Below are 10,147 nucleotides of genomic sequence, written 5' to 3' on the forward strand. Positions count from 1 at the left end.
AGGCAGAATTCATGGAAAATGAAACTGAATTGCTGCAGAATTCCTTCTCCCAGCCATGTAGGGGGAGAATGGAGAGGGAAGAAGATGCACTAAGCCAAAGTGTAGCAATACATCCAGACCAAATACATGAGTCTTACATCCAGGGAAGCATGCACAGAATTGGTATGGATGCCTTGGAAGATCCCCAGGGTCCCAGAGGTAGAGCGTAGCATCCTGGTCCCTGCACTAGAAAATCAAAGCTGCATCTCCCATTAAATACAAAATGGGGAGCAATTTTCTGCTTTTTAATTATATCTTCAGATGTGCCCCCCAAGGTGGGTAGCCTGCCCCATCCAGTCTCCTGTCCAATGGAGGCTGCAGCTGAGGTCAAGTACTTCCCCTTTTCCTCAGTATCTTCTGTTTCTGTAATTTTTGGGGGCAGGACATCATCTTCATGTTCCATCTGTTAACTTCTGACCCAAGTTCTGACGTTACAAACAGGTTTCAACTTCAGAGCCGCTGTAGTGGCTTTGCAGTTGCATTCTCACAAACGTTTCCTGATTTATCTCTTCCAAACTTATTCTGCCGTCACCCCTTGAGAAATTTCCGACAAGTTCTGGGTCTCTTCCAGCTCTGCAACCTGTTTCATAGGACGGCCTGTACTCCTCAGATTGATGTCTGTGTCCATGAGGGCCAACTCCACCATCTGTAGTGTTCTTATGGGACAGATCAAAATTTAATTTGTGCACCCCCTTCCAGCTCAGCAGAGGGAATGCAGGCTCCAGTGTTCCTTCCATCAGCCAAGCCCTGACCCTCCTGGATGTTTAGACAAATGTGGAAAATTAGCCATGGCCTGTGAGGGCCAGATGTTTTGGCAGTGCCTTGCATCTTGCTTCTCTCTCATGGAATAGCTTCATCCCAAGGACAGCTGGCCTCTGTTTGCATCCTGAAATGTGACCAATTGAGCATAGCAGTTTAACTGCATCCCTCCTGGACCAGAAGGCAGAATACCTCCAAGGTTCACGTCCCCTTGGGCAGTCAAATGTCCTTCTTCTTCTTCCAATCTCTTTTGGTCATATAACTGTGTTGTCTCTTGCTGCTGCTGCTGCTGCTGCTGCTGCACAGACGGACGTGCTTCCTCAGCCTTATGTTCTTGGCCAGGACAAGCTAAATCACTTTCCTGTAAGCTGCTGACTCCTTCCCATTAACCTGCCCAGCACTAGGATGTGACGGGACTCTTGCGACACTCACCTTCGCTGACCCCCCACCCCACCCCACCCCATCAGCCCTGCAGCTGAGCAGTGATGTGCACGTGCGTTAAAAGGAGAAAGCCCTGTGTTCTGTGATGTGACATGTGATGTGACACAGGGCTTTTCCTAGCAAGGACAGAACTATACATCCCTGGTCTTGCTGCTCACAATCCTAAATGGAACTGAGGAAAGGAAGGTGTATGCAAATATTTGTCTTCCAAGGGAATTGCTTGTCGTAGGTGAGATCTTCATTCCCTGATGGTGGGCTCGCCTGTTTATTTGCCGACAAGAGAGCTGCTAAATATGCTAATTTTGATCCTGCATCACTCCACTTGGATACAAAATGTATTTCTAGGAGAAGAATAAATTATCCAATTGAAGGTGCCAAACTCCACACCCCGTCAGTCTGAATATAATAGCAATGCCTTGAACTTAGCCCGGTAGCAAATGGACAACCAGTGCAGATCTCTGAGCTGGCAAGACCTCCTGTCAGCCATTGTGCTGCGTCATTCTGCACCAACTGCCGTGTCTGGATCCCATGCGAGGGGAGCCCGACATGGAGTGTAGTGCAGGAATTATATCCAATATTCATTCTGATTTGCTTGGGGGCAGGACAGTTATATAATAATGAATACAATATTCATCCTGCATTCAACCCCATTTGCTTGTGAGGTATTTATAAGTCTTCCTGTTCGTTCATTCCACACTTTTTCAAGCATTTCCTCAGCACTTTTCCAACCTCAAAAGTCTGAGCATGGTTTGTTTTTTATTGTTTTATTTTATTATTTATATCCCACCTAGTCTCCAAGGATCTTTGGCCGATGTACCTGGTTCCCCCCCTTCTCAATGAATCCCCTCAGCCCCCCTGTGTGAGGCTGAAAGGCAGTGTGAGCTTCATGGTTGTGGCCTCGCTCGCTCCACCGACTATTGACTCTGCACCACCACGGCTTATCTCTTCCACTGCCACCAACCAGGTTTCCCTGGTAATATATTCAGACTTAGTCAGGTTGTAACGTATTAACAAAGATTCCAGTTTATTGTGAACACAAACAAGTTTTAAATGCTTTGAAACACTGTAATCCGATTCACTCTCTAGTCTCCCCTCTGTCTCTAACTCACTCTGACTCCTGTGCTTCCCACCCACAAGAAACCAACCGAGGGAACTGCCCAAAGCCCTGTGTTGAGCCTTAAACTCAGTTAGGCTCCGCCCCTGGGCTTTCTTATTGGTCAGCCTATTAACCCTTTCTCTCTCTCCCCCAGTACGACATCTCCATAATGAGTGGGCAAACGCCACAATGGTTTAGCTCTAGTCTGCAATGGATGGATGGAATCCCTCCTGCAGAATACAGTCTGGAGGGATCCTCAGACTGTGGCCTCTGCTCTGGAAAGTTTGAGAAGGAAGCAGGTTCCCTTCACCGCAACTGAAGGCTGATGGGACCGGGGAATCTTGCTGAACAGGCTTGCCTCATGCACTCATGTCGTTTCCACATCCAACATTAAAAGCACATCCCCGCTTCCAAGTGTGCTAGTTTCCCCCTCAAATCCTACAATCTCCAACACCCTTAACAAACCATAGTTGCCAGGATTTTTTCGCCAGGGGATAAGGAATGTGCTTTAAATGTGTGGTGTGAACACAGCTGTACAGAGGAAGAGAATAAAAATAACAACTAATCAGTCACGGTTAGTTCAGAGTCCATGACTGTATATGTAAAATTAAGATATATTTTTTTGCCTCAACATGTATCCCTTTACATTTGTTTACATTGAATGGCATTTGCCATTTTTTATCGCCCATTCACCCAGTTTGAAGAGGGCCTTTAGGAGCTCTCCACAATCTCTTTTGTTTCAGCAAACTTGGCTGCCTCCTTGCTCACCCCTAACTCCTAGAGCATTTATGAAGAAGCTGAAAAGATCCATGTGGGGGGCTCCGCTTTCCAAATCCTGTTTACAGAACTGTCCATTTAGTCCAACTCTCTGCTTCCTGCTACTGAACCAATTCCTGATCCACAAGGTGATGGGAACCACTTCACCTGTTGAATTTCCACCTGTTATGCACATTTTTAAAAACATAGATGCTCAGATTGGAAGTGGGCAGCCCTAACCTGTGGTGCACAATGATTTGGAACCCAGGTGGAAGCCATGACTTAGGTAGATGCCAGAACCCGCAGGCGCAACATGGTACATCTGTATGCTCACATCTCTCACACACTCTGTGGACAGAGTACATATTTCTGATTACACCTGAAAGCTATAACTCAGAGCCATAACTCAGAGGTGCCATAATGCTGAAGTTGGCACGTCACATTCACCTCAGCCTGCTGAGTGCTGAGTCTGCTTAAACACATTCCCACAACAACAACTGCAAGATGTTTCCACAGCTGCAACAGCAAGGCCAGTTTTGCTGGCCTGGTCTGAGAATGAGATAAGGGAGGGTCAAGAAGTCACTGCTCTGTAGCCAGGTAGAAGAATGTGTGATTTAAGCTCATTCCTAGCCAAGAGAGATCATGCATTTGTATGTTTACTACAATTGCATAAATGCTTTGTGCATCCTTTGTTCTATGCTCGGATTTCTGGAACTATCCTGCCATGCCTTCTAATGCTACAGCTAAGATTAAAGCTTCTTTTGCCTTCCCACCAGCTGCCTCTTTTTGGCCAGGAGTAGGCTTGTCATATATCAGGAAAATTCCTGACATTTCTTGGTTTTCGGGTGTAAAAATGGCGTCAGGGGAGAATTTTGCTGCATTGGCAATGCAATGGAAAAAGCAGCGGAAACAGATTCAAAAACAGTCCCTCAAAAAGCTCAACAATTTTGTGGGTGCTGCCTAGAACATTCCGGAAAGTGTCTCTCCTGCAGGGCCAGTCCACCCATGAGGCTAGCTGAGGTGACTGCCTCAGGTGGCAGGAGCCACTAGGACAGCATATCCCAATGCAGATCCTTCTTCCCTGCTTGTTCCTGAGGTAGATCTTCCCTCACCCCTTCTTCCCTAGCAGGGAGGGGGCAGTCCTTTTGTGGTTTGCCTCAGGTGCAAAAATGTTGGGGCTGGTGCTGCTGCACTCAAAATTATTTTGTGAGCTTTTAAGGTGAGACATGCACAGAAAAGGAGGAATATATCCCGGTCTGTCTCCCCATTTCACTCCAAACACATACAATGACCACAACATGATTTTTAATTGTAGAATGTAGTGTGCAGTCTTCCTGGAAGAGGAGCTGGGGGGGGGGGATAAAATGTGAGGAAATCATGCATGTATGAAACAGCTGCTATCATGTGAGCTGAGGAGTCCAAGATTCAATTTTTGCCTTTGCCAGCAGTGCAGAAGGTGATTTGCTCACATTGCACAGACTGTAAAGTAGACGACATTTCAGCTCCTTGGCAGCTGTGCGAATGGAGGACCTGTTAGGCCAGAGGCGGGTAGAGGCTATTGTGCGCCAGGAAACATTAACTGGAGCTGCTCACAGTTGGGAATCCCTCTGCGTATCTGTAGTAAAGCTCCCCCTGACTGCACTCCACAAATGCAAAATAGAGGTTGATGTAGAAAACCTCAGGGTGAATACAGAAATGCTTAGAGCAGTTAAGCAAGAAGAATTGGTGTGGCTGCTAAACCTAACCCTCTGGCAGCTGGGATGCCATTGTGGTTGGTGGAGAGAGTACTGGTAGGGTTTTCTTTCAGGTGCCGAAATAACGTGACTGGCTTTGGATAGTTAGCTATGGAGAAGAAAACGGATTCAGTTCACGTTTGAAGGCAAGTGCTGTGTGGGGACGCAAAGGTGAAGGTGCCAGGAGTGGGCACAGCAAGGTGGTGCTGGGTCTGAAAGGAGAGTTTGGCCACTGAGAGGGAATTGGGATGTTCCTGTAAAGGAATATCCTAATCCCCCACCACCACAGCTTCCACTGCCAGAGCTCTGGAATATTGGAGTGGATGAGATGGAGTTGAATTCTTCAACATCAACTTCGTTGGACTGGTCATGTTGTGCAGATGCCTGGTTATCGTCTTCCAAAGCAACTACTATACTCCAATCTTAAAAATGGAAAGCGTAATGCTGGTGGTCAACAAAAGAGATTTAAAGACTGTCTCAAGGCAAATCTAAAAAATGTAGTATAAATATGGACAACTGGGAAACTCTGGCCTGCGTGCGCTCCAGTTGGAGAACAGCCTTTGCCAAAGGTGTCATGGACTTTGAAGACACTCGAACTCAGAACACAAGGGAGAAACGTGCTAAGAGGAGGGCACATTTTGCAAATCCACACTGTAATCAGCTCCCACCCGGAAACCTATGTCCCCACTGTGGAAGGATGTGTGGGTCCAGAATTGGCCTCCACAGTCACTTACGGACTCATTGTTAAAACCGTGTTTATTGAAGACAATCTTACTCGGCTATGAGTGATCGCCAAAGAAGAAAGATGAAGAATAGGGGGTGGGGAGCAATGTTTTGTTTTGTTTTTGTTCCTGCTTTTATTATGTCTTTTTTGTAACAAATTGCTGATGTTTTGTATCACAGAGAACGCAGGGTTAGGAAGATGCGGGGAAGTCCATTAGATTTGCTGAAAAAAAGATCATGGAAATTCACAACTTTTCTATATTATTTCTTATATTTGTCTTATATTCTTTTTTTCTGTATTTTATAAATTTAATAAAAATATTATTTTAAAAAAAAATTATGTCTTTTTTGTGTTTTTATCTTGTATGCTTATGTTGTGAACTGCCCTGAGATCTTCCAATGAAGGGCAGAATACAAGTTAAGTTAAATGAATGGATGGATGAATGAATGAATGAATGAATGAATGTTGGGGGAGGTGAATATCAACATGACTTGTTTTAATAGGTGTACACACACACACACACACACACAGAGAGAGAGAGAGAGAGAGAGAGAGAGAGAGAGAGAGAGAGACTTAATGTTCTAAAACAAAAGGGGAAAATAAGACCCTGTGATCTCTATAAAATTTGACCTACGTAGTAATAACTAATGAACACACAAGATAGATTTATTGAGCTGCTGGGAAAGGAGTTACTCAAGTAGAGTGAGCCATGGCCTTTTGAGAGCTGTTCCTGGGAAGATTCTGGTATGCCTCCCTCTCCTAGCCTATCCCACTTTTATCCAGGAAAGATGGATGCTCCCTGCAAAGGAGCAAGGTGGCTCCAACTGCCTGATTTATAGAAATGCCATTTAATCTTCTGTTCCAGCTCAACATCAAAGTTGAGTGGATGCAGAGGGGATGCCGTGGATTGTGGTGCCCCCATGCACCAAGTGAGCAGCTCAGTTCTGACAGCACAGAATGCAGCATCTGAGATCTGAACATGGCCATGGCATGGTGAAGATCAAGAGAGAGAGCGGAATTCATATACCTTTCAGGGTTGGGAGGAAGAGGGATTTTTCATGGATGCAGCTTGTACAAAACTGCCCCCCCCCACGCCCAGAAATTACCCTTCTTGAGAAAAACATGAAGCAACAGGGAGGCCTGCCCTCCCTTGCCTCCGGCCGTTTTAGTGAGACAGAAGGCAAAATAAACAAAGAGACTCTGCATTCTGATACCCACAGTTTGTTAGGGGATTCTTGGTCTGAAATTTAAAAGTGCATGTTTGGTATTAGCATCAGTTGAGACCTTACTGGTAAATAGATGAATTAACATTCTTTATACCTCCAGGAGTTATGGCTGAACAGTGAATCTTCTCTCACACTCTAATAAACAAAGACAGCTGCCGTCTCTCTACTTCCACTCAGAGACGATGAACTATGTAACCTGATTTTGGAAAGTGAATTGTAATTAAGATGCAGCATAAAATACTTTAATGCAGCTATTTAGAAAGGAAGTCTGAGTTAATGTTAATAATCAAATGTGCCTCTCTGTTTTTATTTCTTTTTGGGCGGCTTTACATAACTCAAGCAGAGAAGCTAAGATCTTCCAGGGGGTTTTTTTATGTAATCTGGAGGTTTAGACTTTGCAGAGCTTGTTTAATGAGCTGAGGAGTCGTCCAATAAAATGTTTTAGGAAGCCTCTGAGAGGGTGAAATGGATCAAAAAAGGCGATTTCAAATGCTATACTAGTAATGCTGTACTCAGTGGCGTAGCGTGGGGGGTGCAGGGGGAGCCGGCCGCACCGGGCGCAACATCTGGGGGAGGCGCGCTCGCACTCGCACCTCTCTGCCCCTACCTGGCAGGGGTGCAAATTACTTGCCTTGCCCCAGGTGCTGACAACCCACGCTACGCCACTGGCTGTACTAAAGCGTATTTAATTATTATTAGATCTGAAAGAGCAATAAAATAAAATCAGAATGCGTGTAAATTTCCATGTAATTTTTGAAGATTTTGATGCTTTTTCTTGTGGAGAGAGGGAGACTCAAAGGAGGTTTGGATTGCACAATGCCCCCAGATAAAAACCTGGACTTGGCCTTCCATTGATATGGAAATACAGTATGTACTTCTTGCTGGCATTATACTGTCTCCTATTGTTCATTTAAAGCTTTTGTGGAGGAGCAAGCTGAAACAGGGTTTTGAGGGCTGTCAAGGCCAGGCATAGGCAAACTCGGCCCTCCAGATGTTTTAAGACGACAATTCCCATCATCCCTGACCACTGGTCCTGTTAGCTAGGGATGATGGGAGTTGTAGTCCCAAAACATCTGGAGGGCTGAGTTTGCCTATGCCTGGTCAAGGCAGCTGTTGCCACCTGCTCTGTGGTTCTGTCCAAGTGTGAAGTCCAATGGCATTGTTGGCAGTGTGGTGAGGTCTGAAGCAACTGTCCAAAGGCTTGCACAGAAAGCAGATGAGTTTTCAGATAATAAAAGTAAGCCCAGGTACAACTAGAGGTACAGAAGAAAATAGGTTTGGTTTGTATTTTAATGGAAGCCTACATAATTCACTTCCATACATGTATGGAAGTGAGAGCTGGGACATAAAGAAGGCTGATTGCTGAAGAATTGATGCTTTTGAATTACAGTGGTACCTCAGGTTACATATGCTTCAGGTTACATATGCTTCAGGTTACAGACGCTTCAGGTTACAGACTCCGCTAACCCAGAAGTAGTACCTCGGGTTAAGAACTTTGCTTCAGGATGAGAAGAGAAATTCTGCTCCGGCGGCACAGCAACAGCAGGAGGCCCCATTAGCTAAAGTGGTGCTTCAAGTTAAGAACAGTTTCAGGTTAAGAACAGACCTCCAGAACGAATTAAGTACTTAACCCGAGGTACCACTGTATGGTGCTGGAGGAGACTCTTGAGAGTCCCATGGACTGCAAGAAGATCAAACCTCTCCTTTCTGAAGGAAATCAGCCCTGAGTGTTCACTGGAAGGACAGATCCTGAAGCTGAGGCTCCAAGACTTTGGCCACCTCATGAGAAGAGAAGACTCCCTGGAAAAGACCCTGATGTTGGGAAAGGTTGAGGGCACAAGAAGAAGGGGATGACAGAGGACGAGATGGTTGGACAGTGTTCTCGAAGCTACTAATGTGAGTTTGACCAAACTGCAGGAGGCAGTGGAAGACAGGAGTGCCTGGCGTGCTCTGGTCCATGGGGTCACGAAGAGTCGGACACGACTAAACGACTAAACAACAACAACATAATTCACACTTCCTGAAACAATCTCCATGTAAACACAGCAATTCCTCAAAATTTGCACTTTTGCAATCTTTGGATGATGTTTTCCAGTTGCATATGTGTATATTAGGGGAAACTGTGCATAAGGATGCATATGTTAGCAAAAACAGCATGCAAAAATGCATTATGATACAGAAAATTGCTTTTAAAATGTTTTATTGGGCAAAATGGTATTAAAAAATGTTTGTATTAGGAGAAATGTGCGCTATAATTGTGAGATTTCCACAAGGGCTTTTAAAAAAGGAAACTGATTCAGAAATGTGGCAAAATGAATTTACGATTGGAAAAATTAGAAACTAAGAGAACCTGAAGCTGACCCATCTGTTCACCCCCAAGTGCAGCTCTTTGCAGGCAGAAATGAAGCCAGGGATGATGGTACGCTGGCCTGCACAAAGTCCCCCAGAATCCTTTGCAGGGCTGCCTTGGCCTCTGCCTGGGACCTCTTGGAGAGGCACTGTCAGCCAGCACACCCAATCCTGGGGGAGACCAGGGGGCCACAGCTTCCTGGAGACACTACATGTTGTGCAGGCAGGCAGAAGCCTTGACATCTGCTCTGTACCAGCTCAGACCATTTGTCCCTCTAGCTCAGCATTGTCTGCAGCAAAGGGGAGGAATATTTTTCAGCCCAAGGACTTCGTTCCCTTGTGGGTAATCTTCCAGGGGCCACAGGCAAGTGGCTGGTGAGGCCAGAAGCAAAAGTGGGAGAAGCAGCAGGTGCATCTCTCTCCTTGCAGCTATGCTAAAGGCAGTATTCACACTCACACACGTGTCTCCATTCTCCTTTGTGCAAAAAAGAGGCATTATCAGAGTTCGCAGACACACTCCAACCTGGCTAGAGAACTTGAGGGTGCAGAGTAGGCCCGTTAGGAGAGAGGTGTGGCCCTGGGTCAGCCCTGAGGGTGAACAGGGAAGCTGAAGGGCCATATCTGACTCGCAGCCTGAGGTTCTCCACCCCCGGATTGGCAGTGGCTCTCCAGGATTCCAGGTGGGGATAATTCCAGGAGTCTGGAGACGCCAGGGCTTGAAGCAGGGACCTTCTGCATGCAAAGCATGCACTGGGCTCCCGAGATATGCCTGTTCCCCTACAGTAGTGCAGCTGGGTAATTTCAACCCTGGATTTCATGGTATTTCAGGCAAGAGCCACATACATTACATCAGGTGAGAAGCAGAGAATTCACATTTCTCTTACGCCTCCCTTTGCTGCCATTTCATGCTTTACAACTGCCTTCACATTCCTGATAGGTTAGAACAAAAACCCAAATAAAACAGTTCGCCAGCCCTGATTATTATTTTTAAGAACTACTCTGAGCACGTGCAATTTTGCATGTA

The sequence above is a fragment of the Podarcis erhardii genome, assembly GCF_964252035.2.
Source record: "Podarcis erhardii genome assembly, chromosome: 16".
NCBI lineage: Eukaryota > Metazoa > Chordata > Lepidosauria > Squamata > Lacertidae > Podarcis > Podarcis erhardii.